Here is a 24,411-nt window from a genome sequence, read left to right on the forward strand (position 1 = left end):
CTGAAGCCTGTTTGTGGTGCCCAGGCCTGCCCTTTGGCCTGGTCTAACCCACGCTTACTTTTCCAACATGGTGGCACCCTCTTCTCTGCCCTCCTGGTGGGCTCCAGCCACACTGAAACAGCATGGGAGCGCCTCATCCCTCAGGACATGTATATAACCCCTATCCTCTTTGTTTTCCAGAATGCTAAGCCCTTGGCTTTTCTAATGCCTGGTTTCTTCTCATCCTTTAGGTGTTTGCTTATAAACTATTAATCAGAGAAGCCTCATTCTCCCACAATAACTATTCCCTCATAATATGTAGAAAATTCATTAGAGACCATGCCTGTCTTATTCACAGTTGAAATCCCAGTCCAGGGCTCTGTAGAGTGTCCTGGAACATAATAAACACTCAATAAACACAGGATGAATATGAGAACAAATGATTCAGTGAATCATTATTATAATGATGATCACCCTGAATCACACCTAAAACATAGGACCTAATGTGGGTCTCACCACCCTTCCCCAGTCTTCACGTTTCTTTGTGATTTTATATGCTTTGATGTACAACTTGTTCTATTTTTATCTTTATTTCACTAAAAATGCCTCCCTTTCGATTTTACTTGGTTTCCTATTAGCCCAGGAATTGAGAAACTATAGCCCTTGGGTCAAATTTGGCTGCCAACTGTTTTTGTACATAAAGTTTTATTGGAACATAGCCAGACCAGTCACTCCTGTGCTGTCTGTGGATGCTGTCACCCACCACAGCAGAGCTGGATAGTTGAGTAGAGGCTCTCTTTTCTGCAAGTCTGGAAATATTTAATACCTGGATATTTACTGAAAACGTTTGCTATCCCCTGTACTAAGCAATAAAGTCATTAGATTCCATGTTTAATATGCTACTTAGGTTTTATTTCCATTCTCATTTAAAACAACTTTATAAATAATGTAATTAAAAAATTTACTTAAGGACTTATAAAACACACCTGGCTTGCCTTCTCTAGTCTGAGTCAATCATCATTACCATAGTCCTTGAAGAGTTTCAGTGAGAGGCTAAAAGTCTAACTTGTGGGTCTCTGGCTTGCTGCACCTTAGAACATCTCTTCCCTCTGCAGATCCTTAGGAGATTTCTGTACTATATGCAGTTCCCAAGTTTACCCAAGAATAAACCCATGGGCCCTTTCCCACAGTGCTGTGCATCTGCCTGGCAGAGTTCAGCCGATCTTCACACAGGTCTGCTCTGAGTCTAACGTGAACTTCTGCATCAGCATGTCATCATAACAGGTGTCAAAATTGCCGCCGCTCCACCAGAACACCTAGACTTTTGACAAGACATGAATCCCACAGCTCCCTGTTTGTACCTGAGCTTCCTGGAATCAGAGCTGCTGGTTTTTCCTCATGTTATGAATAGTCAGTAGCTGATCTCTTAACTATCCCTTTGTCAGAAAAGTTCTGCCTTCCAGACTCTTCCCCAAACTTACATGTTGTATTATGAAACCTCTTAGAGAGAATGTGATGGAATTGGCAAGTATCTTTTTTTTTTTAAATAAAAATTTTTTGTGGCAGCACCTTGAAGGGAAGGCTATCAGGAGGCAGTGCATCCTCCAACATTTGTCAAGCAAAGGACACCAAGGGGAGGAGTGACTTCCAGGGCTGAGGCTGAGAACCTTCCAGCACAGGATTTCTCCCAGGCACCTGTGGGATATTTCCTAAACCAAGAGGACCAGCCTAACAGGCTAGGGTTGAAGAGTTCTCCAGCTAGGAAGTTCTAGGTTTGAACTCCGTTTTGCCACATTCTTGCTCTATGACCTTGAACAGTCCCTTACCCTCTCAGGGCTGGGTTCCTCCTTTCCACTGAATAAAGACAACATGGGAGTTAACATGGGATTTAAATAACCAGTGACAATGATTTAGCAAAAGCCAGGCCATGATGATCCCACAATAAGCAGGAGCACCAAGTTTTTGCATCATTATCACAAGTGTCATCATTATTCTTTAAACCAGGTTTCCCCAACCGCTGCCCCACTGGTACTTGGGGCACATGGTTCTCTATTGGGGCGGGACACTCTATGCAGGGCAGGATGTGTGGCTTCCTTCCCAGTCTCATAACACTAGATATCAGCAGCACTCTATGTTGACTCAATCAAAACTGTCTCCAGACACATCCCCTGGGGCAGGGAGGAGTCCTGCCTAAGGGAGGGTGGGGACAAAATCACTGTGGTTGAGAGCCACTGATTTAAGCCCACTCCCCACAGATAACATGCCCTCGAGGCATGATAATAACTCTCTCACTTTATTCTCCAAGGTCAACGGCCCCATGATTTTCCCCAAATAATGGACTGCATCCCAACCTGTGTAGGAAGAAGCTTGAGGGGCCAGGCTCTGACACAACCCCCAGAGGACTGTTCTTAGCAACTGTGATTTCCTGATGCAGGCAGATGGGAGAGAGAATTCCCATCTCCTTTGACCTTTCTCTCTCAGCCCAGAAATGCTGCCTGGAGACTCGAAGATCACACTCATTCTATTTCCAGTTCCGATCCAGCCCAAGGGATCCATGCAGCATGTCCAGATAGTTGCTTAAAAATGTGTCCTAATGTCTGGCTACCAGATGGAAAATCACTGCTGGATAGCTAGGCCTGGGTTCTGTGGTGAAAATGATTGTTAGATTTAATAAGAAATACAGCAGTCATGGATCCCATGGCTGCTAGGACACACGTGCATGGATGTGCAGAAATGCACTCTTCCTGAGGGTGTGAGGATCTCTCCTTTTCCTGTGTTCGCCTGGCATCGAGGTTCCTGGGATGACTGGGAAGCTAAGTCAGATTTAGGGCCTGGTAAACCTGGTTGCCAGCATGTTTCACTCAGAACCAACAGCATTGTGGCCAGGAGTCTAGAATTTGGAGTCAGACAAACCTAAGTAGCTGGCTACATGTGACTGGTACGTAGTTGGTGCTCAATTATTGGTTGACTGTTGAAAATGGCTCAGCCTCCACAAAAATAATGCATAATGCATAATGCTTAGTTCATTCCCCTATAAAATAAAGATAACAATGCCTGTGTCTTAGAAAATTGTTCAACCTATGGAAAACATTTAACACATAAAACTCTTCAATGACAGAGTCACATTAGTATTGGGAAATTCTACTGCAGGATAATGTCTCAAATAGCCTCCATTATAGGCAGGGACTTCGTTGTCTTAAAATGAATATAACTTCTGGAAATGACTAGTCATGGAAAGAAAAGCTAGTGAAAAAAGGTAGTTGGGTGAGCCAGGTAGTACAGTTTTCAATACCAAATCGCATGCAACCATAAAGGAACTAGACTGCTCTCTTGCAAGACTTGCAAATTTGGTATGAACAAAGTTACCAAAAGGAGGTTCCGGAATGTCTTGTGTAGCATCATCAGCACTGTGCAAGTTCATCTTGTCCCAGGAAGATGGACATGTGCTGCAAAGGCAACATGTACTTGGAACAATCAAAAGTTCTTGTTATAAAAAGTTATTTCTGGGACTTCTCCCCTGGCCACCATGCAGGAGGGAGGCCAAGATGGCAAATGAAATCGCCCAGGTTCAGGTTGCCCAGCCTGGCAGCGACACCATCTTTGGGAAGATCATCTGCAAGGAAATCCCTGCCAAATTAATTTTTGAGGATGACCAGTGTCTTGCTTTCCATGACATTTCCCCTCAAGCAACAACACAGTTTCTGGTGATACCCAAGAGACGTATAGCCCAGATTTCTGCTACAGAAGATGATGATGAAAATCTTGGACATTTAATGATTGTTGGCAAGACATTTTCTGCTGTTTTGGACCTGAAGAGGGGTTATTGAATGGTGGCGATTGAAGGTGCAGAAGGTGGACAGTCGGTCTATCACATTCATCTACATGTTCTTGGAGGTCAGCAGATGAACTGGCCTCCTGGCTAAGCTCACATTGGGGACAGTTTTCCCTTCTCTAGGCAATGATTATGTTGCATTTTTCAATATGTTAAGTGCATGATTATTTATGCCTGGTCTGGAGGTATTAAGGAAATACTTTTAAACACCTATACATAATAAAGATGTTGCATGGTTAAAAAAATAATAATAAGAGCACATTAGAATATATCAGAGCAACTTATGTGCAGCAAGGGATGCAATAAATTTTAAATATTGTTTCTTTTTATATAAATGCCCATGTAGTTTGTGGGTCATAATAGCAAATGTGTTTCTTATTGTGGGTCAAGTATAAGAAAAGTTCAAATGCCCTGGTGTCAAAGGTACAACTTCCAGGATGTCATAGTAGAAAGCGTACCATGGCAACAAGTTGTTGTGCAAGAATTATACCACTTGAGTATGTCAAAAAACATAATTCTTCTATTGGCTTGATTTGCCTGTATCTGAGTAAAACCAGGTATCTTATGGTTCCACCTCTTTATTTCTCAAATGCTTGGCAGATGGCAAAGGACCCAAGAATTTCTCAGAAATAAACCTCTTGTGGTCTGTTTTAGGGAGTGGCTGTAGAGGGCTTTTCCACAGAATTAAAAGGTTCAAGTGCCTAATGTGTTTTTGTACACTGATTGCACATTAATTTCTTGGGGTAAGACATACTGTCATGCAGAAGCCAAGAAGAAACTGTTGGGGGAAAAACCATTTGTCCATTTTTGAGCACAGAGCTGCAACCTGGTTTTGAAATAGGGATGGAAGTGGACAATCACGTAAGTCACCTGCACACCTGGTAACTCAGTTCAAATCATCTGACTTCTTTTTGCTGCCGATAATTTGAGGCTCACATGTAGCCTGACCTGATCAGGCTGGAGACCTGCCCCTCATCCCGGCAGCCACAGCAGATTCTCAAGTAGAATGGCCTTTCAGGCTCAGATTTTGATATTCCATGATGAATCCAGCCCCTGTAGCCAGCATTTTAATATTCATTGTTAACTTGAGGAGCTAGCACAGGTGGGACAAGATTTCATTAGGAGCCTCATTGAACTTACATGTTTTAGGAGTAGAGAAATAGATTTCACCCAAGAACTTCTTTAATGTTATGTCAGAGCCCAATTGATCTGACAGACTTTTAATTACTTCACTGATAATAAGAGATCATGACTTGGACCTGCTTCCACCAGTGTGGAAAGGGTGATGGGAATTTTGCATGGTCTGATGAGATCTGAAGTAGAAGAAATGGACTCTGGAGTTCAAATACATCTCATGTGCAACATAGGGGCCATGAGGTGGGTGTGTTGACCATTGAGTACATGTACATAGTGTGCCTCAAGTCATCTGAACTTGTCAGGCCAAGTTAAAACCCATTGAGAAAGCACTAAGGCAAGGGGCCAGAGGGTGAGCCTACATACACTCAGACACCAGACTGGGAAGAATGCTGATAAAAGGTGGGAGAAAGAAACAAAGACAGTTTCCCCACTGCTAGAGACTACTGAGGTGGCTGAGAGTGCACAGGCAATCCGGGCAAAGTGCTTCTCACTTGACTTTTAAGCAAATAGGAGGTTTAGCAGGGCATGATCACTGGAGAGCCCCATAATGGGTAAGTAATTGAGTCAGGAAAGGGGCTGTGCATTTCTGATTAATATTTACCAACGTCTTTGTGTGTTTTTCCTCAAATGTTAATGAAACAACAGATCAAATTGAACAGAAAGGACACTGGATTGAAATAAGGTATTGTGCCCATCCAAAGCTGCCTCCTCTCTGTTTGGCTTATGATGAATGCCTGTCTTTAATAGCAAACTGGTGTTCCTGAAGAACTTATTAAGGAAGCAAAGAGGAAGCCAAGAATGAGGGAATGCCCAATTGGCAGTGATCAATCACCCCCTTTTAAAGATGAACTGATCCTTCCTTTTTAAGGTAACAGTTCATGCAAAGGTTTTGAACATAAATATGCAAAACATCAGAGCAATTACAGTTGCCTGGTCCTGTGAACATTTCTGTGCCTGTTTGGGGAGGAGACTTCCATCATTCCCAGTAGTTTTCTTCCAGGAGAGGGGTTCCTATTGAACAGAGGTTAATGATTGACATCAGCAGAATAATAATATCCTAACCCCAAAGTTCAAAGGCACATTCAGTTAAAGATTTCTGCATTCTAAGCTGCAGTATTCAGAGGAGAGTCATTCCAGGAAGAGCAATTTAATAAAGTAGAACCTGGGAAGGAAGGGCTGTGGGGTGCCCCAGCAGCCAGGGCTTGCCTGGACACCCATTGCGTGAGTGCAAAACTTGCAACACCCTTTTTGGATTCCCCTGGCCATTTTTCTTTCCTTGCTCAAAAACCTTTCAAATGGGGGTCCCTGCCTCCTTTACCTAGCACTACTGATAAGTACAGCAGGTCTTTCCTTGTTGTGGGGTCATCCCATGCATTGTAGGACATTTAGCATCAGCTGTGGACAGACCCACTGAACACCTCAAGCACCCTCCCTCTCCAGCTGTGACATCTAAATGTCTCTGGACATTGCCAAATGTCATTGGGGGGGGGTTGGGGAACAAAGTTGACCCCTGTTGAGAATAATGACTCAAGGCAGACGACTCAGTGCTCTTAGAAAAGCTGAATTTCCTCAAATGCCCCGGGACCTCGGTGTCTCTGTTGGCCATCTGTTCAACACCCTTTAACACTAACCCCATTTGCTCCTCTGACACTTTCTAAAGAACCCCAGAAAAACAGCACTCTCCCCATCTGTTCCCTTGTGGGGCTGTTCACTGCAACATACCTCTAGTCTGGAACAGGGCCTGAGAGACTCAAGAGACCTGACACCCCAGCCCCATCTGCCCAGATTCCCTCTCCCTTCAAGCCCCAGCAGCCCCAGGGTGTCCTTCCCAGGAGCCTCCCACCTCTCCCAGTGATGAAGAACCTGAACTCTGATCTGCACCGGGCTCACATCCTTCCCCTTCACTTGCCAGTCTAGGGCCTTAACTTACTCCTAATCTTGGTTTCCTCATCTGCCAAATGGACCCCCAGGGGAACCTGCCTCCTAGAGTTATTGTGGGGATTTATGAGAAAAGCCCCTGCAGGTTACACATGAAGCCAGCTGACTCCACCGTTGGTAGTATCTCTCCCTCCTCCTCTGCACACTTGGTTTGTGCTTCTGACTCAGTTTTCCTGAAAGCATCCTTTCACCAGCTACATTTTCAAAACCAAAATCAGGATGTGCTGTGTGACAGCCCCTGGAACAACAGGCTGGAAAGTTCTGAAAGATGAGCAGCCTGAAAACATGGGGCAAGTCATTGTTATAACTGGAGTTCACACCTGTGTGTGTACATGTGTGCTCCACTGTCTGCCCTGCGGATCCTCGGTGGAGGTCGCGTCTTCTCCGCCTCTCTTCTGTGTGCAGAGATGGAAGAGAGAATGTGCCAGAGTCCCCTGTAATCTCAATTGATTTGAGGTCTTCTACTTCAATGAGAGGAGATTCTCTTTCTGAATCCACTGTTTTGTTCTGACTCCCCAAGTCAAGGAAAGTGTGTTTTTTTGTGTGTGTGTGCAAATGATGATTTGTCAAAGCCAGGCCCTTCACCTCCTGCCAAAAAAAAAAAAATCAGGATAAGAATTTTACTCATCAGAACTTGCAGAACATTTTGTTAGAAATATAACCTAAGGTCCACCTGGGAAGCTTGATTAAAAATGTCGATTTCTAGGTCTCCAATTAGACTGACTCACTTACAAGTCCTGGTGATGGGCCCTTGGGATCTGAGATTTTAGACACGTCCCAACATGTTTACACTGGCTCATTTTGAGAACAGACCAGTGAGAAGCACAGAGGCACTTTGGTATTACACAGTCTCAGAGGATCTGGGCTTGAAAACGCTGCCATTTTTATGAGGAGAGTGAGGCAGAATTATTTTCCTCTGTGCTTTCTGTCATGATCTGGGTAATGTAAGTCATGCACAGCGAGTGATTTTCTTTGTTAAATGAAAAGGTTGTATTCATCTTCCTCAGTCCAGGAGTCTTAAAAAGAAGCCACCCTGTGGGGGAGGCCTGGACCTTCACAGTCCCAACTGGAATAGAGCATGTACTAGGCTCTGAAGAAGAGTCACAAGCTCCCAGAACAACTTCTGAATATCAGGAGTGGAGACTGATTTCAGAGTGTGCCTGTTGGGAAGTCTCCGTTACCAGGTGTACCCAAGACAATCCCATATGGCTCCAATATTCCGGTGGTGTTGGATGCATTTTTTAGCATAGTTCAGAGATATGAAATAATGCATCCTTGGTTTATTTCTAGATGACTAATCTCTCCTCCATATCCAAGACCTGTTTTATGATTAATTTGAGCTTTCCCACAACCAAGAGTCTGTATCACATCCTCAGGAGACACAGGGCCCTATGTCCACTATGATTTATTTAGGAAAAAAAACTGAGAGCCAGCAAGTCTCTTCCTTCCACTTCACTATTCACCAACAATGTGATACCATTAATTTCTTTCTCTTTCTTCCCTGAACTTCCTGAAGAAAACAGGAACCTCTCTTCTGCCACCTGTCCCGTCATGACTGGGAGCATTTACATGGATGTGCTCAGTATCTCTTTCCAACTGGATGCTCTCAAAATGGCCTCCTGGATTCTGACCCTTCCTTTTCCTGGCTTCTCCCCTCCCTGTACAGATATCTTCAACTCTCCCTTGTTAATAAATGAATAGATAAACAGTCAAGGTATTTAAGTATCACACCACACTCACTCCCACCTCCTCCTTGCTGTGGCCCATTCTGGTCGGTCACACGTGTATGTCCACCGATGGCTCTGCACCAAACCATCTGAAGGTACTGTGCTACCACACATGGCCTTTTGACTCAACCTTTCTTTTATTTTCTGTTTTGCTGTGAAGTTTCCCTGCCATCTGCCTCTTAAGCACATTGTGCTTGGGTGGTGGGTGGTTATTGCCATGATTTTTCTAATCATTTTGGAAATAGGACTGCATGGTACCAGGTACTCTCCTGACTGACTTTGTGAGAATTGGAGTAATCTCTGTCCCCTGTGATCCTGCTTTTTCTCTCTTCTTTGTATGATGCCGTGAATGTACCACTCCCTCAGCTTCACTCTGGATTCCCTCTCTCCTCACCTTTAGACACAGAGCTCTCAAAACAGCAGCCTGCACACAGGACCTGACTCCCAGAAAGGTTCTGGGAGAACCTTGTAAGATTTTTAAATTAGTTCCTACATTACCAATTTCTCACCTAAAATTACTATTTCTGGTTTCTTTTGAAAACCTGAGTATCTCATCATGCCAGATCTTTGTTACCACTGACCACAGCCAGCTGGAGCTGAGGGTCTACCCCAAGGACTTACAGCCCTCATCACCTAATTCTAGTGACCCTTCTAGGCAGCAAAGATTGCCACTCCTTTTAGCCCATCCCTGTTTGCATTTCCTATTCCACGCGGGCTTTTGTGCCCACAGCCCAGTTTCCACCCTTATTCTGGGAAATCCCCAAGCTGCGCTGGTCCTGCCTGGGTGTTCCCATTCCCCTCTTGGCAGTTCTGCTCTTCCCTCATCTGGGTAGCATGACTTTCAGTACTTCTGGTCCCACTGTAGAGAGTGCTTGGACCTGAAATTCTACATGCAAAAAGAAGTTATGCATCAATCCTGGAATGCCAGTTAAGAGTCACTATTCTCTATTAATGATCTTGTCACATAGTAAAAAAATTTAAAAGGGATGTTATAAACAAGGAAGGCAGGTCTGCATCTGCAGAGCAGTTGAGACAGAGATCAAGAGTCCTGGAAATGTAGCAGGAAGTGTGGACACAGAGGCCCTAGTGAATCTGACAGCCCTTGCAGAGGACTTGGGCAGATTAACATGATAGTAATAAATAAAACAGATGCAAAACCTAAAACAAAGCTATGGGAAGAGCATGTTTGCTGGTGGTGGAGGCACAAGACTTGGGGAAACGACGCTGGTTCTGGAAGATGCTGCTCAGTCACATTCTTGTCATGTTGAGTCAGATGCCATAGACATCTAAATGCCAATGTTTGCTGCAGTTGAAGGAAGAGATGACATGGAGAATAGAAGGGTGTATCTGAGCTGTACTTCCAGAAGCCACCCACCTACTTATGATTTTTGAAAAGTTTTCTGTATAAAGGAGAACATAAAGAAGCAGGAGTATAGGAAAGAGGAGTGCAGAAAATAAGGAAAGAGGGAAGAAAGAAGTCTGAGTTCAACCAGAGAAGTCAGGAAATCAAGATGGTGGTTTGACATAGAAGACGAGAACTGTCCAGCAGGTCAACTGAGTCAAGACTTATCTACATAACATTTCTACATAAGATAATTAAATATGGACAGGAGAAGGTTATTTGTTCAGTGAACATGGTACATGTCTATTATTCACAAGAGAGTGCTAGGAAAATTGATCTAACATGGAGACTACATGTATCAGTACAGGCAATGTTTAGCAGCAACAACAAACAACTCCCAAGTCTCTATGGCTTAAAATAGCAAACACTCATTTCTTACCACAAAGGGGACTGTGATCTCTTTCCTTCTCATCTGGACCCAGAGTGATAAAGTAGCCTTCCTTTGAAACATGGCAACTGCTGTAACAGAGAGAAAGAAAACAGGCTTTTGCTTTTAAATCCCCTCCAGGATCATGAGTGCAAGTTAGGTGGCCACAAGGTCAGGGGAAACAGCAAAGGGCAATTCTAGCACATCCAGAGGAAAGGACCTGGGACCTCTGTGGGAAGCCCTGGTGGCTACCCCAGAGAAGAGTTTAAGAGAGCGTGGGAGAAATTCATTTACATATTTATAATTTACTCCCTAAACCAATTTGAGGTGTCCAGGCTGGGTCAGAGAGGTCAACCTTGTCTTCCCTCTGAGCCTCCACCCCATCCCCGCATGCTATGGGGCATCGATCAACCCTGACCCTCTCCCACCCATGCCTAGGTCCCACTGGGAACTGAGAACAATGGCAGGCAATGGGCCTTCCCTCACCTACGTGACCCAGTTGCTACCCAAGCAGAAAGTGGCAGCAGGATCAGAGCAGGGGCAGGAAGGAGGAAGCCAGGCAGGACCCAGGTCACCACAAGGCAGGAGGTGAGCAGCTAAAGCTGCCTGGGGAGGTGAAGAGCCAGCTGGAGCCACAGCTCCAGGCCACAGCATCTGTGTCCAGTAGGACTTCCCTTACAGAACACAAAATCATAGATAAAATTATTAAAAATTTATTTAAGACTTGACCAACTGTGGAATCCTGTGCAACTCTACAACACTAAATCCATTTTAATGCCTTAGTTTTTCAGTTTTGGGGTTTTTTGTTTTGTTTTGTTTTTTTGGTACTGGGTACCCAGGGGCACTCAACTACTGAGCCACATCCCCAGCCCTTTTATTAAGAGACAGGATCTCACTAAGTTGCTTAGGTCTTGCTAATTTGCTGAGGCTGGCCTTGAACTCACGATCCTCCTGTCTTAGCCTCCTGAGCCACTGCGATTATAGGTGTGCACCACCACTCCTGGCTTAATGCCTTAGTTTCAACTGGTTTCACTTCTGCTCTATCTCTTGTCTCTCCTGCTTTTTCTGTCCTCATTTCAATTGCTCTCAAAATTGTATTTAGCCTAGCAGAAAATTCATTTTAAATCCCCATCTACAGACATAACCTGTAAAAGCCTTAACAAACAATGTACTGCTTTTCATAGTCTTTGTCCACAATATGAAACTCTGCAATGACCATTTTTTGGACCTGGAAGACACCGGTGAGCTTGGCCAGTGCCCTAGTCTGCTAGTTGCAGGTGTGGACAGCTGAAGACACCAGCCTTGCCTGCAGTGAGATCACGAATTTGTTAGTCCCCAGATGTGCTCTTGGCCATCAAGGCAGGCTTCCCAAGAAGCCAGGTGTCAGGGAAGTAGAAAGAGGTGGTCTTAATGATATCCCAGGTGTTACATCTGTCTGTAGAGAATATAGCTTAAAACAGATTAGCAAACTTGACATATACTGAGAACGCACTGAGAATGATGTTTGTTGATGTTATCACCAATTCCTGGAGGAGAATTTTCTTATTTTTTTCTTTTCTTCCTTTGTGGAATTTGTTCACCTGTCTCCTCCATGCCTGGCTATCCTCTATCCCCTTGGTGTTGATCTCCCTGAAATAGTTTTATGTATCTGACCATATTAAATCCAGTTATTTATTGTTTGTTTATCTCTGTTTGGTGCATTGAATGTTTATTTATAAGTCACTCATGTATCTAAAATTTACCTGATTGCTGCCTGCCTATTCTGCTGCTGGCATGTGTCCAACTGGCCTGTGCATATATTTGCCACAGTCTGATAATAGGAGTCTCTTGGTAAATATAACTGTTTAGAAGACCTAAAGAGAGGTTCAGAATATCTAAGAGGTAAATAAAATATTCCTGTGCACCCAGAATATGCCCTAATGCCCAGAAAAATGTGCTCTAAATTGACTTTGAGTGTGTATTTGATGACGGGACCTGGAATTCTTTCTGTCAGTTAATCCTCTCTAGCGTATGCTTTTGATACCCTGGGCTGCCCCTCTTATCACAAATTGATAAGTATTAGTGCTTGTGTAAGATGCTCGCCCCTTCCCCACCAGAATCTGGATTCCATCAAGGGTCCAGGAATGATCAGATTATCCAGTTCTCACTCAGCCTGGGCTTTTCGGTGCCCAGCTCAGGGTTTCACAGCAGATGACGGCTCAGCCTCATTATGGCCAAGACACTTACTTTTCTAAACTCTGATAAATTTAGCCTTGGGGGTCCATGCACAGGGATGCACTGTGTCCCTGGAATAGATAATCTCGGATCAACACTAAAAGCTGCCTTTGCAGCCAGACACACCTGGGTTTGCCCCTGTCCTTGAGCCTCACTAGCTGAGGCATTTTGGACCGATGGTATAATCTCTCTAAACTCTGGACCCCCATCTGTACAGTAGAAATAGTGCTAGCTCCCCGCATGAGAGCGGAAGAAAGAAGAGGGTCACTGGGAACAGTTCAGTACACAATGAGCATTCCACATATAATGGTCACCACTGCTGTTTCTTCTGCTCTCTAACCAAATTCCATTTGCCAGACACCTCTGTCAGCAACTTAGAAAGTTAGGTGCAAAGTGGACATCTCGGCGTAAACGTTTTGGTGCATTGACTCTGACCTCTGCTCAAGGCTCTATGCCAGCTTGTTCCCAGGCAGAAGCAGCCTGGAACTTACACACAAGCTTCATCTGCACTCTGAGTCCCCCAGACAGAAGGTAATAAAAGAGAGATGTGATGATTTGGGGGTTCTGCCTAAATTATTTTATGCCTGGGGTATGTACTTATTTGCCTCCAGTGAATAAAGAAGCAGGAGCTTGCATGGTGCGCTGAGTAATAGTTACCAATGTTTAAAAATTGTGCCCAGTGATTCTGAGTTTGGACCTGAGAGGCAGGGATAGCTGAGCTGGGTTCCCCACATGGAGGACTCTTCCTTGCCTGCAGGAAGTAGGAATGCCCAGGAGCTTGTTCCAGGATGAAGTGTCCTTGCAGAGGCCAAATCTTGCGCATCTTGGCACTGCTGTCCTTGTCCACCTCCTCTTGTCACAGGAGCCAGGTGTTCACCCTCGTGGTCCTAACTGCCAGAACAGAGGGAGGCCATAAATACATGAGAGAAGTTTAGGTTCTGTTTGTGGCACCATAGAACGCAGGGCAAAGGAGTCAAGGGGCGGTGGGGTAGGGAGACGGGAGAGGCTGCTGTTCTAATGGGGCCCTTAGTGGGTGACCAGTGAGCAGGATGGACGGATGTGGGTAGGGGTGGGTGAGTGGCTCAGCCTAGCCACAAGAACCCATGGGCTGCTGTCGCCATCACCAAGGAAATGCCAACCACTGTGGGGCAGGTGCAGCAGAATCAGCCTTGGCCCTCACTCTTACATTAGCCACTGTGCCATCTGGCTGAGCCTCAGCTTTCTCCCCTGCAAAATGGGTATGTCCACACTCCTCTTTATGGTTCTCATCAAAATTAGAGATTCTGTACCCATCAATGGTCAGTCGATGACATTACCTTGTAGCTCCTAACTCCGCCGACTCCCTCACAGCTCACAGGCTCCCTGTTACTTAAGTCTCCAGGTTTCTGTGTCTGCTCCTTGTTTACTGAATGAACTGGTCTCGAGACATCTTGCACAATTTTAGGGGACCCAGCGAAGAGTGTCTTCTCTAGCAAGGGTGGGGGCCGCAAACCTCTTCCCCAGCTGGAGAACCACCCCAGCCTCCTGTTTCTCCCAGTTGATGTCTACTTATCTGTGAAACTGGGGATAACAAGGCTCGGATGCTCACGGAAACTGCTCTGGGCTCAGGTATGGCCACGCCCCCCACCATGTGTTCAGCTTGACCCCTGGCCCCAGCCTTTTCTTATGGGTCCTTCTCACAGTTGTGATTTTGCTTTTCTTTGCTGACAGTTTGATTGGTCAATCTGCTTTCCAGAGCAGAGACTCATGGGCAGGGAAGCCATTCCCCACGGCTGCGCCTTTGTGTCCTTTGTTGTCATTTCTGCCCCAGCGTGATGGCTGCTTCCAGGAAGCACCCCCTGGCTGCCTGCATCCTCTAGCAGGTGCAGCTGCATTACCTCAGACCTGAGCATGGGAAAGCCCAAGTCCAACACTCCCCATGGGACAATCAAACCCAGGCCTGGGGTGAGGTGATGTGGAGAGGGCTCACCTCGTACCTGCAAGGTCCTGCCAGCACCAGCCAAGGCAAAAAACCCAAATCCCTGCATCTGGAAAATAGAAGGTGCTCATGAATGTTTGCTGGATGAACCCCAAGCACCAGCAGATAACAACTGCTGTGCAACTGGTGCCTTTGGAGATGCAGGTAGGTTCATGCACATTGGTGTCTAAGGTACCTTCAAAGGAAAGCACTAGTAGCTACTTGAGGGCAGACTGAGGTTGCCCATCTCCTCCTCTATGGGGCCCTCCCCTCCTCTCCTAGCTCTGACTTGGTGACTAAACCCTGCTCTCCTGATCTTGTGGCTGACTGGGAGTAAGATGAAAGCATCTGTCAGCTCAAGCATGGAGAGAGGGACCTGCAGACTCTCTGCTTCTGGCTGGGAAGCTGGACAAGTTGGGCCAGGACTTGAGGCCAGGATCTTGCTCTGGGGCTACTAGCCATCAACCACATCTTTACGTGCCCAGGACTGTATGCTTTTCACAGAGTACTTTTCAAAATGCTGATGAGAAAACCAATGCTACTCTGTGTGTTTGTGAGCCACAGGGCAGGGTGAGAGAAGACAGAAGGAAACAGACAGGGAGGGAGGGCTGGAGGAAGTGGGAGGAAGTCAGGAAGTGCTCGTGTTCAGTGATGAGGGCACCATTCCCCTGACCTGCCTCGTGACCTAAAGACTTCCCAAAACCCCACCCCTGTATGGCTCCGCTGGGGCCAGGCTTACAGCACGTGAGTTTTGAGTCACACAAAGGTGTGGTCCACATGTCTGGTCAACTCCATCTTTCTGATTTCTGGTCTGTGTCAGTCATCGGGGCTGTGAGAGCCCTCATGAGGGCACCTTCCTTAGCAAGACCACCTTCATGTCACAGCTAAGGCAATATGGGTCACTCATTTATGGAACAAATAAGGATCCAGGGCCCAGTACACTTCAGGTGCTGTTCTAGGCACTGTGGATCTGGAGCTGGCAAGTGATACCAAGGTGCGAGGCTCAGTGAGCCAGCCCTCCAACATATTGGACAACCACCTGGCGATATGAGCTGTCAACCACATAACACAAGGGTGGGTCCTCCCAGAATAACATAGGAGAAGGGAACAATTGTTGGTTGAGCTGAGAACCAAGTGAAATGTGGCACCAGTCATACAGATATTTAGGAGAAAAGTGTTTTTAGAAAAGGAAAGAGTCATGCAAGAGCCCTGGGGCTGAGCTTGGAGTACTGAGCAGTCTCTTGGAAGCAGAAGTCGTGCACCATTTTTTAAAGCCATTATTGTGGCAGAAAGCAAGCACATTCAGGTAACCACTGAGATTTCTATGATCCTCTTTTTCCCTTTCATGTTGGCTACAGAGTAGATAAAACTATGTTCTTTTCTGCTCCATCCAATATCTTTCCAAGATTTCCTCAACCCACCTGTCCCTCCATTACTGAATGACTGATGTGGCCACCCATTGTCGAGTATGAGAGGGATGCATTTTCATGAAGTCACTTGTGCCTCATGGAGGAGTGAAAGAATCATCTCCCCCTTTATCAATCAGAAGAACTAAGGAATTGCATGGTAATAAATTTTGCCGTTGATCACACCTGCTTGATTGGCATGCTCAGAGAATTTACTAGTGCATTCCTGGGGTCAAATAGACATCTAGCTGTCATCTTTGAAGGCTGATGCTGCATGGTCAATGGTCCCTAAGGTGCAGCGTATTGATGGTTTGAGGCTCTGTAAGAAGAGATGTTTGTGAAAGACTTTCTAACAAACCAATGGATTTAAATTCTAAGCAAGTGAAACAGAGGCATAAGATTAAAATATGAAGAAGCTGGGAGGGAAGGACGTTCAAGTGCTTTGTGTGGGGTTCTCTGGATGCAGAACCCAGGGAGTGGGGGTTGGGGATGATGACTTATGGATTCGGTCACTCGGGAAATGCCTCAGGAGACAGAGGGAGGCAGGGCTGAGAGCTGGCACGAGAGGTGGGTTTTATCTGAACCCCCAGCAAGGGCTCTGGAGCTCCCTCCACAGTGTCGTCATCCCTGCTGGAGGCCAGGGGAGAAAAGCTCCGTATCCTGCCATTACCCTGTCATGGACTGCAGCTTCTCAGCCTCCCAGGTGGATGCTTCCCATCAGCCTCTGAGAATAGTCTCTGGGGAGGAGGCCCACAGCAGACGGGGATGGTGGGTAGGAAGTCATGGGACCCGTGGCACTTCGATTAGCCCTTCCAGAAGGTGTCTCTGGCTTCTTCCATTTCATGAGTAACTCACTGATGCAGTGTTGACAGAACGTCTGCTTGACCCAGCGATGAACAGTAAGGGGCAATACGAGTCTGCTTGCCTGCTGTCATCAAACTTAGGGGAGTCAGAGAGATACGCAGCTAGAGAGAGAGTGAGAGTGCTGTGACGGATGGAGAGGCCAGCTCTGCTGAGCACCGAGAACCACAGATGCCCCCCTGGGTAGCTGCATGGCCCCGTGTGGGATCCACAAGCCACCCATGGCTACCGCACACTCGAAGTGGGGCCAAGCCCAGCTGACAGGGCCACACATGTCAAATGTGCCCAGAATTTTAATGGTGTAGTATGAGAAAAAGAAAGCAATCAGATATAATTTATATCCAGGCACAGTGGCAAACAAACCTGGCAGTGACTCCGGTGACTCGGGAGGCCGAGGCAGGAGGACTGCAAGCTGGAGACCAGCCTGGGCACCTGAGCCAGCCCCTGGTCTCAGCAATAAATGAAATCAAAAGGGTTGGGAGCACAAGGTCATGGTATGGCATTTGCTGCTATGCACGAGGCCCTGGGGTCCAGCCAGTGGTGATCTACTAAAATGGGAACATGAGGGTGTATTAGGCTAAATAAAATATAGTGCTAAGTTTATTTTTCTATAAATTTTGCTAGAAATTTCTGAATTCCATGTGTGGCTCAGCTTGTGTTTCTGTGGGGCAGCACAGGTCTGTCTCAGGCAACATTGAGCTTTGTCTCCTGTCCCCAGTCCTTGGACAGTCTGCCCAGCACCCACTAGTAGTCTTGGACATCTGCCAGGCATCATCTCATGATCACAAAGATCCAAATGTGCTACTGAGCATTTGTCATTGTCTGAGACTGCTGTGTTTTGTTTGGTTTTTATGAGCCTCACCTAATGGATTCTTTTTCTGTCTTCCTCTGGTTCCCAAGCACACAGCCCCTCTTGAGGACTGGAGTTCACTCAGTAGCATTTCCATCTGCCATTCCTTTTCCCTTCTCCAAATGGAATGAGCATTAATATAAATCTATAGACTCCAAAGTGAAAAGGCAGAGAAATAGAAATTATTTCAAGTGAGTCTCTTTTCAAGTAATTTTCCCCCTAACCCAGTAAGATGTCACTCCACACAGATTTCATAGCACAGTAACACTAGAAAGTATGATAATCCCTCAAAACATAATTGAAAGATTTCAAAAGTTGAACTGGAAACATTTTTGTCAGAGTTTATTGCAACTATTTTGTATCTTTAAGAAAAAAAAGTTTATGAAAGTTCGGTGACAAGAAGATAAATTATGGAACCATAAAAATGGGGGAATAAATGGATCCTGGAGTCTGACAAACAGGGAAATGACGAGAACATATAATTTTCGAACACAAAAAAGGTAACTAAATTTGAAAAATTGCATTAGTGTATCATTTTCTGTATATGAGCCATTAGAAGGAAAAAGTGGAAATTACACCCAGTAACAAAGTAAAAATATTTTCAGTGTTTAAGGTAATTTTATAATACTGTACCTATTACTTAAACTCTTACCTCTTATAAAAATCCTGAGACAGGACCCCTGGTGGTATTACCTGTGACCTAGGCAAAGAGCAACAATTTGAATTCCATTTAAATGCATTTGTATTTTCCAAGTGCTATCAAGCTCTGAGTTGCATAATTTGCCATGTAAGTGAAACAGATACTTCTCCTCTGCACGTTTATCACTCTCCTGTGGGCTTCATTACTGACAATCAAATCATAGGAGATGTACAAAATTGTCATGATGCACTTAATTTCTCATGATACTTGATACAAATAGTTCTTCTTCAAAAATGGTTTCTCCTTTTTTTCCTATTTGCCAGAACATTTTTTGCTGTCTTTTCAGAATCTCACTAAAGTTCCAGTGATAGAGTTTCCCCACCCCCAGCCTAGAGGTTGGACTATTTAGAAAAAAAAAATGTTCCTATTTAGGGGGAAATTAAACAATACTACAGACAAAGTTGGCATTGTTTGCAGTCCTTTAAATGTTGCGCCCTGGGTGTGTGTGTGCAGTCTGTGAAGGTGTTTGTGCAAACAGTAGGCTCCATCTCCAGGTACCTTCCTTTCAAAATCCTACACATCTCATCACAGAACTGTCTCCAGGAATAAATCCAGGGTCAGAACAGCAAAGACACATGATCCAGTCAGGAAAAGATATGAGGTGGTGGGCATGGCAAGGACACATGGTACAGTGGAAAAGAAACAAGGCAGCGGGCACAGCAAGGACACATGATCCAGTCAGGAAATGAAATGAGGCGGCAGGCAGTGTACTTTTATTTTCCCACTTTTAGAACATTTTGAGCATGAAGTGGTGCTTTTGACTTTAACAGACTCGGGAACAGGAACAATGATAACAGGCAGGTGACACTGAATTTCTTATTGGCGAGACCACTGGGACCAGTGGGGACTGCGGGGATCTGAAAACACACTGTCCGCAGAGTGGCCAACTGCTCTCAGCCGCTGTGCAGTGTGACTTGTAGGGTGCTAATTTCCCCCTTATTTCTCTTCAAGAGAAGCCAGAAATCTGAATTTCTTCTATGAAGGGGCAGATATTGCCTGGTATTTAAAAGTTGGTAACATTTCTTTAAATACTGAACAAGCTGAAGAAAAGGCATTTCCTGACCAGGTACTGCCTCAACTTCCAGGCATGACTTCTGTGGAAGGGTCTTCTCTCAGTGTCTGGAGGGAGCCGGGGCCATTGGACAAGGACAAGGACAGTCTTATGTCCCTCCAAGTTCGTGGTCTTTGGGTACAAGGTCATCCATTGGTAAATGTTACTGAAATTATCACCACTCCTCTTCTGCCCAGCATGAATGGCATTTGGACCTTACATGTACTTATTCCCCTGGCCAGCACTAACCATGGGCAGCAGCACCAAGAGCAGCATCTAGCTGAAAATGAGTCTCAGATCCACAAGCTAAAGATCCATGAGGAACATCACCTTTATTTTCTAGATTTCAAGTTCATTTCTATTTTCAGCTGGGTGAAGAGAATATTTTAATTCCAATCTGTTATGAAGTCCTTTTCTCCTTGAGTTGAGCTAGAGGTCCAGGAAGGAGCCCAGCACAAGGATAATGCAGGGAAGAGAGAGCCAACAGGTCCATCCACCAGTCACGATGCCTGCAGGCTTGGAGCATAGACAGGGGTCCATGGGGCAGGTGCCAGTGCTTGGCTGCTGGACATACCAGACCCCGACCCCCACTAGTGAGCAGTTTTACCCCTTGTCTCTCCTCCTCCCAACCCCAGTAGAACCTCTTTTCCATCTGGAATGGGGAAGGAGGGAGGGAAGACCTATTCTCAACTCCCAATTCTGGTCAAGTCCATTTTTGTTTATTTCTGTTCCAAGTCCTCCAAGTTTCCCTAGAGGTTCAAACTTCTGGAATACCTATGCCTTCTGCTCTGCTGCATCCCTTCCTGGAGACAATGGATGCAGCTGGTAACCACATGAAAGGACTGGAGACAAAGTTCAGGTTGTTATCACACACAGTAGAGTTGCAACTGCAGCATCTCCAACCATGTCTGCATGTAGATACCAGGTCTGTCTAGGACCTTAGAACTATGTGTCATTTATTTTTCAAACCAACTTATGTGAAGGAAATATTATCTGCATCAGCTATCTTTTGACAGCCAGTGCCACCTAACAAATATCCCCAATTTTCAATGACATTGATTTAGCTCTCCAGTCATCAGGTCTGGGCTGGACTGGGCTGAACCACACGTGATCCCTCTCCTAATGCTTTGGTCAGTTTCAGGGTCAGTTACAAGGTCCTGCTCATGTGGGTTATGCTCACGGATATGAGTGGAGACTGGCAAGCTATTGACTGAGCTAGGGCAGCCAGAGTCAGAATGGATGGGACAATGCAGCCCTGCACCCTGCATCTCGAATCACACGGCCAACCATGTAGGCAATTTATTTACACACCAAAGACTGGAGCCAGGTGGGGTGGGAGCAAGTGTGGGCAAGTCCACTCAGGAGCATTTTATCTCTGTCTGCACCACCTCTGGTGAGCTCCCAGCTGACACATCTCGGGCTGAGCCCAGCATCAGAAGAGAAAGAGAATAACATTAAGTCCAAAGGTACAGATGTGGGACAGGGGCAGTATGGGGGCGGTGACACCAACACTACTCATTTCCTGAACCCAGGAGGCTGGAAGGAATGAGCCACCTGTACAGGGCCTGAGCCTGAGCCTGCAAACAAGAGGTCTCAGCTTTGACCCTGCCCATGCATGCCGACCCTGAAGCAGTTCTCCAGACCGCAGATCTCTGCTTCTCTAAGGGAGTCTATGGAAAGGATTCTCACATCTTCCAGGCCAAATGGAGCATTGAGTAATTGCCTGCTTAATATGGTTGATAGGGAAAGCAAATTTCTAGCCAAAATACTCTAATTTCCCCTAAATCTATGTAATCTTAATTTTCTCTTCACCTCTGTTGACAGAGTTTGGGGAAGACAACTCCTTTTCAGTGTCAGCCAGTGTTTCCTCATAGGCAGCTAACGGGGAAACAGCTGGCATGATTTTCTTCTAAGAAACCCATGTCATGAACTTCTGCTGCCTCTGGGGCTGGCCACTTCCCACCACTGGGGAACTTTTCTGAGGAACGTTGCTCTTTTCTGAGGAATTTGAACCTGCACTCATGTGCAATTGGGCTCCCAAGTGATTTGTGACCTGGGTTTAGTTCTGATCCCTTAAATCCACCTGGGCTGAATTTTACCCCTAATCAAGCTCTGCTGTGGCTGGTACTGATTCAGTGGAAGGAGGAGGTCATTGACCAGGGATCGGTTTATTTCAGGGGACAGACATAGCTTAATTTGAGAGGCGGGTCACATTAGTGGAGAACTAAATGCAAACCCAGCATCAGGATGAGGGCCCTCTATGGACCAAGGTGATCAGGGCTGCGCGCTTGGCTTCTTGTAACATTAAACTCTTCAGAATGGGAAAGGAGGTCCTGGTTAAAGATTCAAAGGATTTCAGGTAACAGCACAGCAAGCAAGTTTTCCGGAGCCCCTATCGTGTTGCCAGGAGATTTTGCTAAATCGTTCCCTGTGCATTGCATTCTCCCACCCTAGAATATTGGCGGCACCACATGCCCATGGTACCGCTCAAGATACTGAAGTTCAGGTGGCTTCCTTACAGGGCCATGTTGCCAGCAGGTGATGGGTACAGACTGGGAGCTGGCTTACCACACGGCGGTTCAGAGGGGCATCAGCAAACTTCATCTGCAAGGGACCAGGTGGCCGGTATTTCAGACTCTACAGGTCATTCTGTCTGCAGAAGCAATTCAGTCCTGCCATTGTTGTTGAATGACAGTAGCCATGGGTCATATGCCAAGTGGCTCTGACTGTGTGCCAGTAAAACTTTATGCAGAAAATAAAGCAGCAGCTGGAGTTGGCCTGCAAGGCCTCACTGACAAGCTGTCCTGCTGTGGCCAATTGACCCAACTCCTTGTCCATCCGGGTTTTCAAATATAAAACATGAGGATGATACGATGGTGACATTGAACCTACAGGGTCATGGGGGCATAAATAAATGGCGTGTGAAGCACTTGTTTCTATCATTGTTAGTGTCATGAGAATAGAAAGGTGTTGAGAGGGGGAGAAGGAGAGGCAGATGAACACAAGACCTCCTTTGGTTTTTTTCTAAAATTTTTAAATTTGTTTTAATTAGTTATATATGACAATAGAATGCACTTTGACACATCATATATAATAGAGTATAGTTTCTCATTTTTCTGGTTTACATGAGGTAGAATCCCACTGGTCGTATAGTTATATATGTACTCAGGGTACATATATAACTGATTCACTCTATGATTCGTCCTACCCCACAACCCCTCCCCTCCCTTCACTCCCCTCTAGCTAATCTGAAGTAACTCTATTCTTCCTTTTGCCCCCTACATTGTGAATTAGCATCCACATATCAGTGAAAACATTTGACTTTTGGTTTGGGAGGATTGGCTCCTTACACTTATTAGCATGATATTCTCCAACTCCATCCATTTACTGTGAAATGCCATCATTTCATTCTTCTTCAAGGCTGAGTAATATTTCATTGTGTGTGTATGTGTATGTATATTCTTTTTTCTCCATTTTTATGTTGAAGGGCATCTAGGTTGGTTCCATAGATTATCTTTTGTGAAATAAGCCACTATAAACATTGATGTGGCTGTATCCCTATAATGTGTTGATTTTAAGTCCATTGGGTATAAACCGAGGAGTGGGATAGCTGGGTCAAATGGTGGTTCCATTCCAAGTTTTCTGAGGAATCTCCATACTGCTTTCCAGAGTGGTTGCACCAATTTGCATTCCCACCAGCAATGAATGAGCATTCCTTTCCCCCGAAATCCTTACCAACATTTATTGTTGCTTGTATTCTTTATAATTGCCATTCTGATTGGGGTGAGATGAAATCTTAGAGTATTTTTGATTTGCATTTCTCTAATTGCTAGAGATGTTGAACATTTTTTATATATTTGTTGATTGTATTTCTTCTGTGAAGTGTCTGTTCAGTTCCTTTGTCCATTTATTGATTGGGTTATTCATTTCTTGATGTTAAATTCTTTTAATTCTTTATATATCCTGATGATTAATGCTCTGTGGGGTAGGTGGGAAAGATTTTTTTCCCATTCTGTAGTCTTTCTCTTCATGTTCTTGATTATTTCCTTTGCTGTGAAGAAGTTTTTTACATTAGATACCATTCTGTGCATTGATTCTTGATTTTACTTCTTGCACTTTAGGTGTCTTGTTGAGGAAGTCAGTTCCTACATGAACATGGAAAGTTGGGCTAACATTTTCTTCTAGTAAGCACCGGGTCTCTGGTCTAATGCCTCGGTCCTTGATCCACTTTGAGTTGAGTTTTGTGCAGAGTGAGATGTAGGGGTTCAATTTCATTCTGCTGCCTATGTATCTCCAGTTTTCCCAGCAACATTTGTTGAAGAGGCTATCTTTTCTCCTCTGTATGTCTCTACTGCCTTTTTTCTAGTGTGAAATAACTGTATTTATGTGGGTTTGTCTGTGTATCTCCTATTCTGTTCCATTGGTCTTAACATCTGTTCTGGTGACAATACCATGACATACAAAGCAAATTTTGATATTGGTACATCTGTGTTTCTTCATTAACACATCAGCTAACCTGTTTACAAGGGAGTGAGTAACAATTACAACTTTGAAATAGTGGAAAGCATCGGTGAAACCGCCACATGTGACGTTGTGTGGGGATTCCTGTGACTAGTGTTGGTGCTGAGTCCCAGGGACTGATGTGGTGTCTACCTCAATGGCTCAAGAATCTCTAAACTACTGGTGAAGTTTGATGAAAACAAAATTCTGGGTTCTGCCCATCTGCTTGTTTTCAAATCCATCTTCACAAAATATCTGAGTTCATAGAACTCTTGAGGTCATGGGGCCCCTGGGTCAAGAACCTCTTTGCCAACTATCACGAAGAAGCCTTCTTACACAATGACAAGCCTCGGCCACTCTGGGCCCCTCCAGCCAGCGGTCCATGCCTCTTGACCACAAAGCCTATAGCCATCGATGTGCAGATTGGTGCTACAGAGACAGCAACTGCTGCCTGCAGCTTGCGTCCATGAGGCGCTCGTGCACGCAGGTG

General features: G+C 45.3%; 1 pseudogene; it reads left to right on the plus strand.

Annotated features, from left to right (window-relative positions):
- Nucleotides 1-3,524: 3,524 nt before the first annotated feature.
- LOC124973748 (adenosine 5'-monophosphoramidase HINT1-like) lies at nt 3,525-3,902 on the plus strand (annotated as a pseudogene).
- Nucleotides 3,903-24,411: the final 20,509 nt, after the last annotated feature.

Source organism: Sciurus carolinensis, unplaced genomic scaffold (genome assembly GCF_902686445.1).
Source record: "Sciurus carolinensis unplaced genomic scaffold, mSciCar1.2, whole genome shotgun sequence".
Lineage (NCBI taxonomy): Eukaryota > Metazoa > Chordata > Mammalia > Rodentia > Sciuridae > Sciurus > Sciurus carolinensis.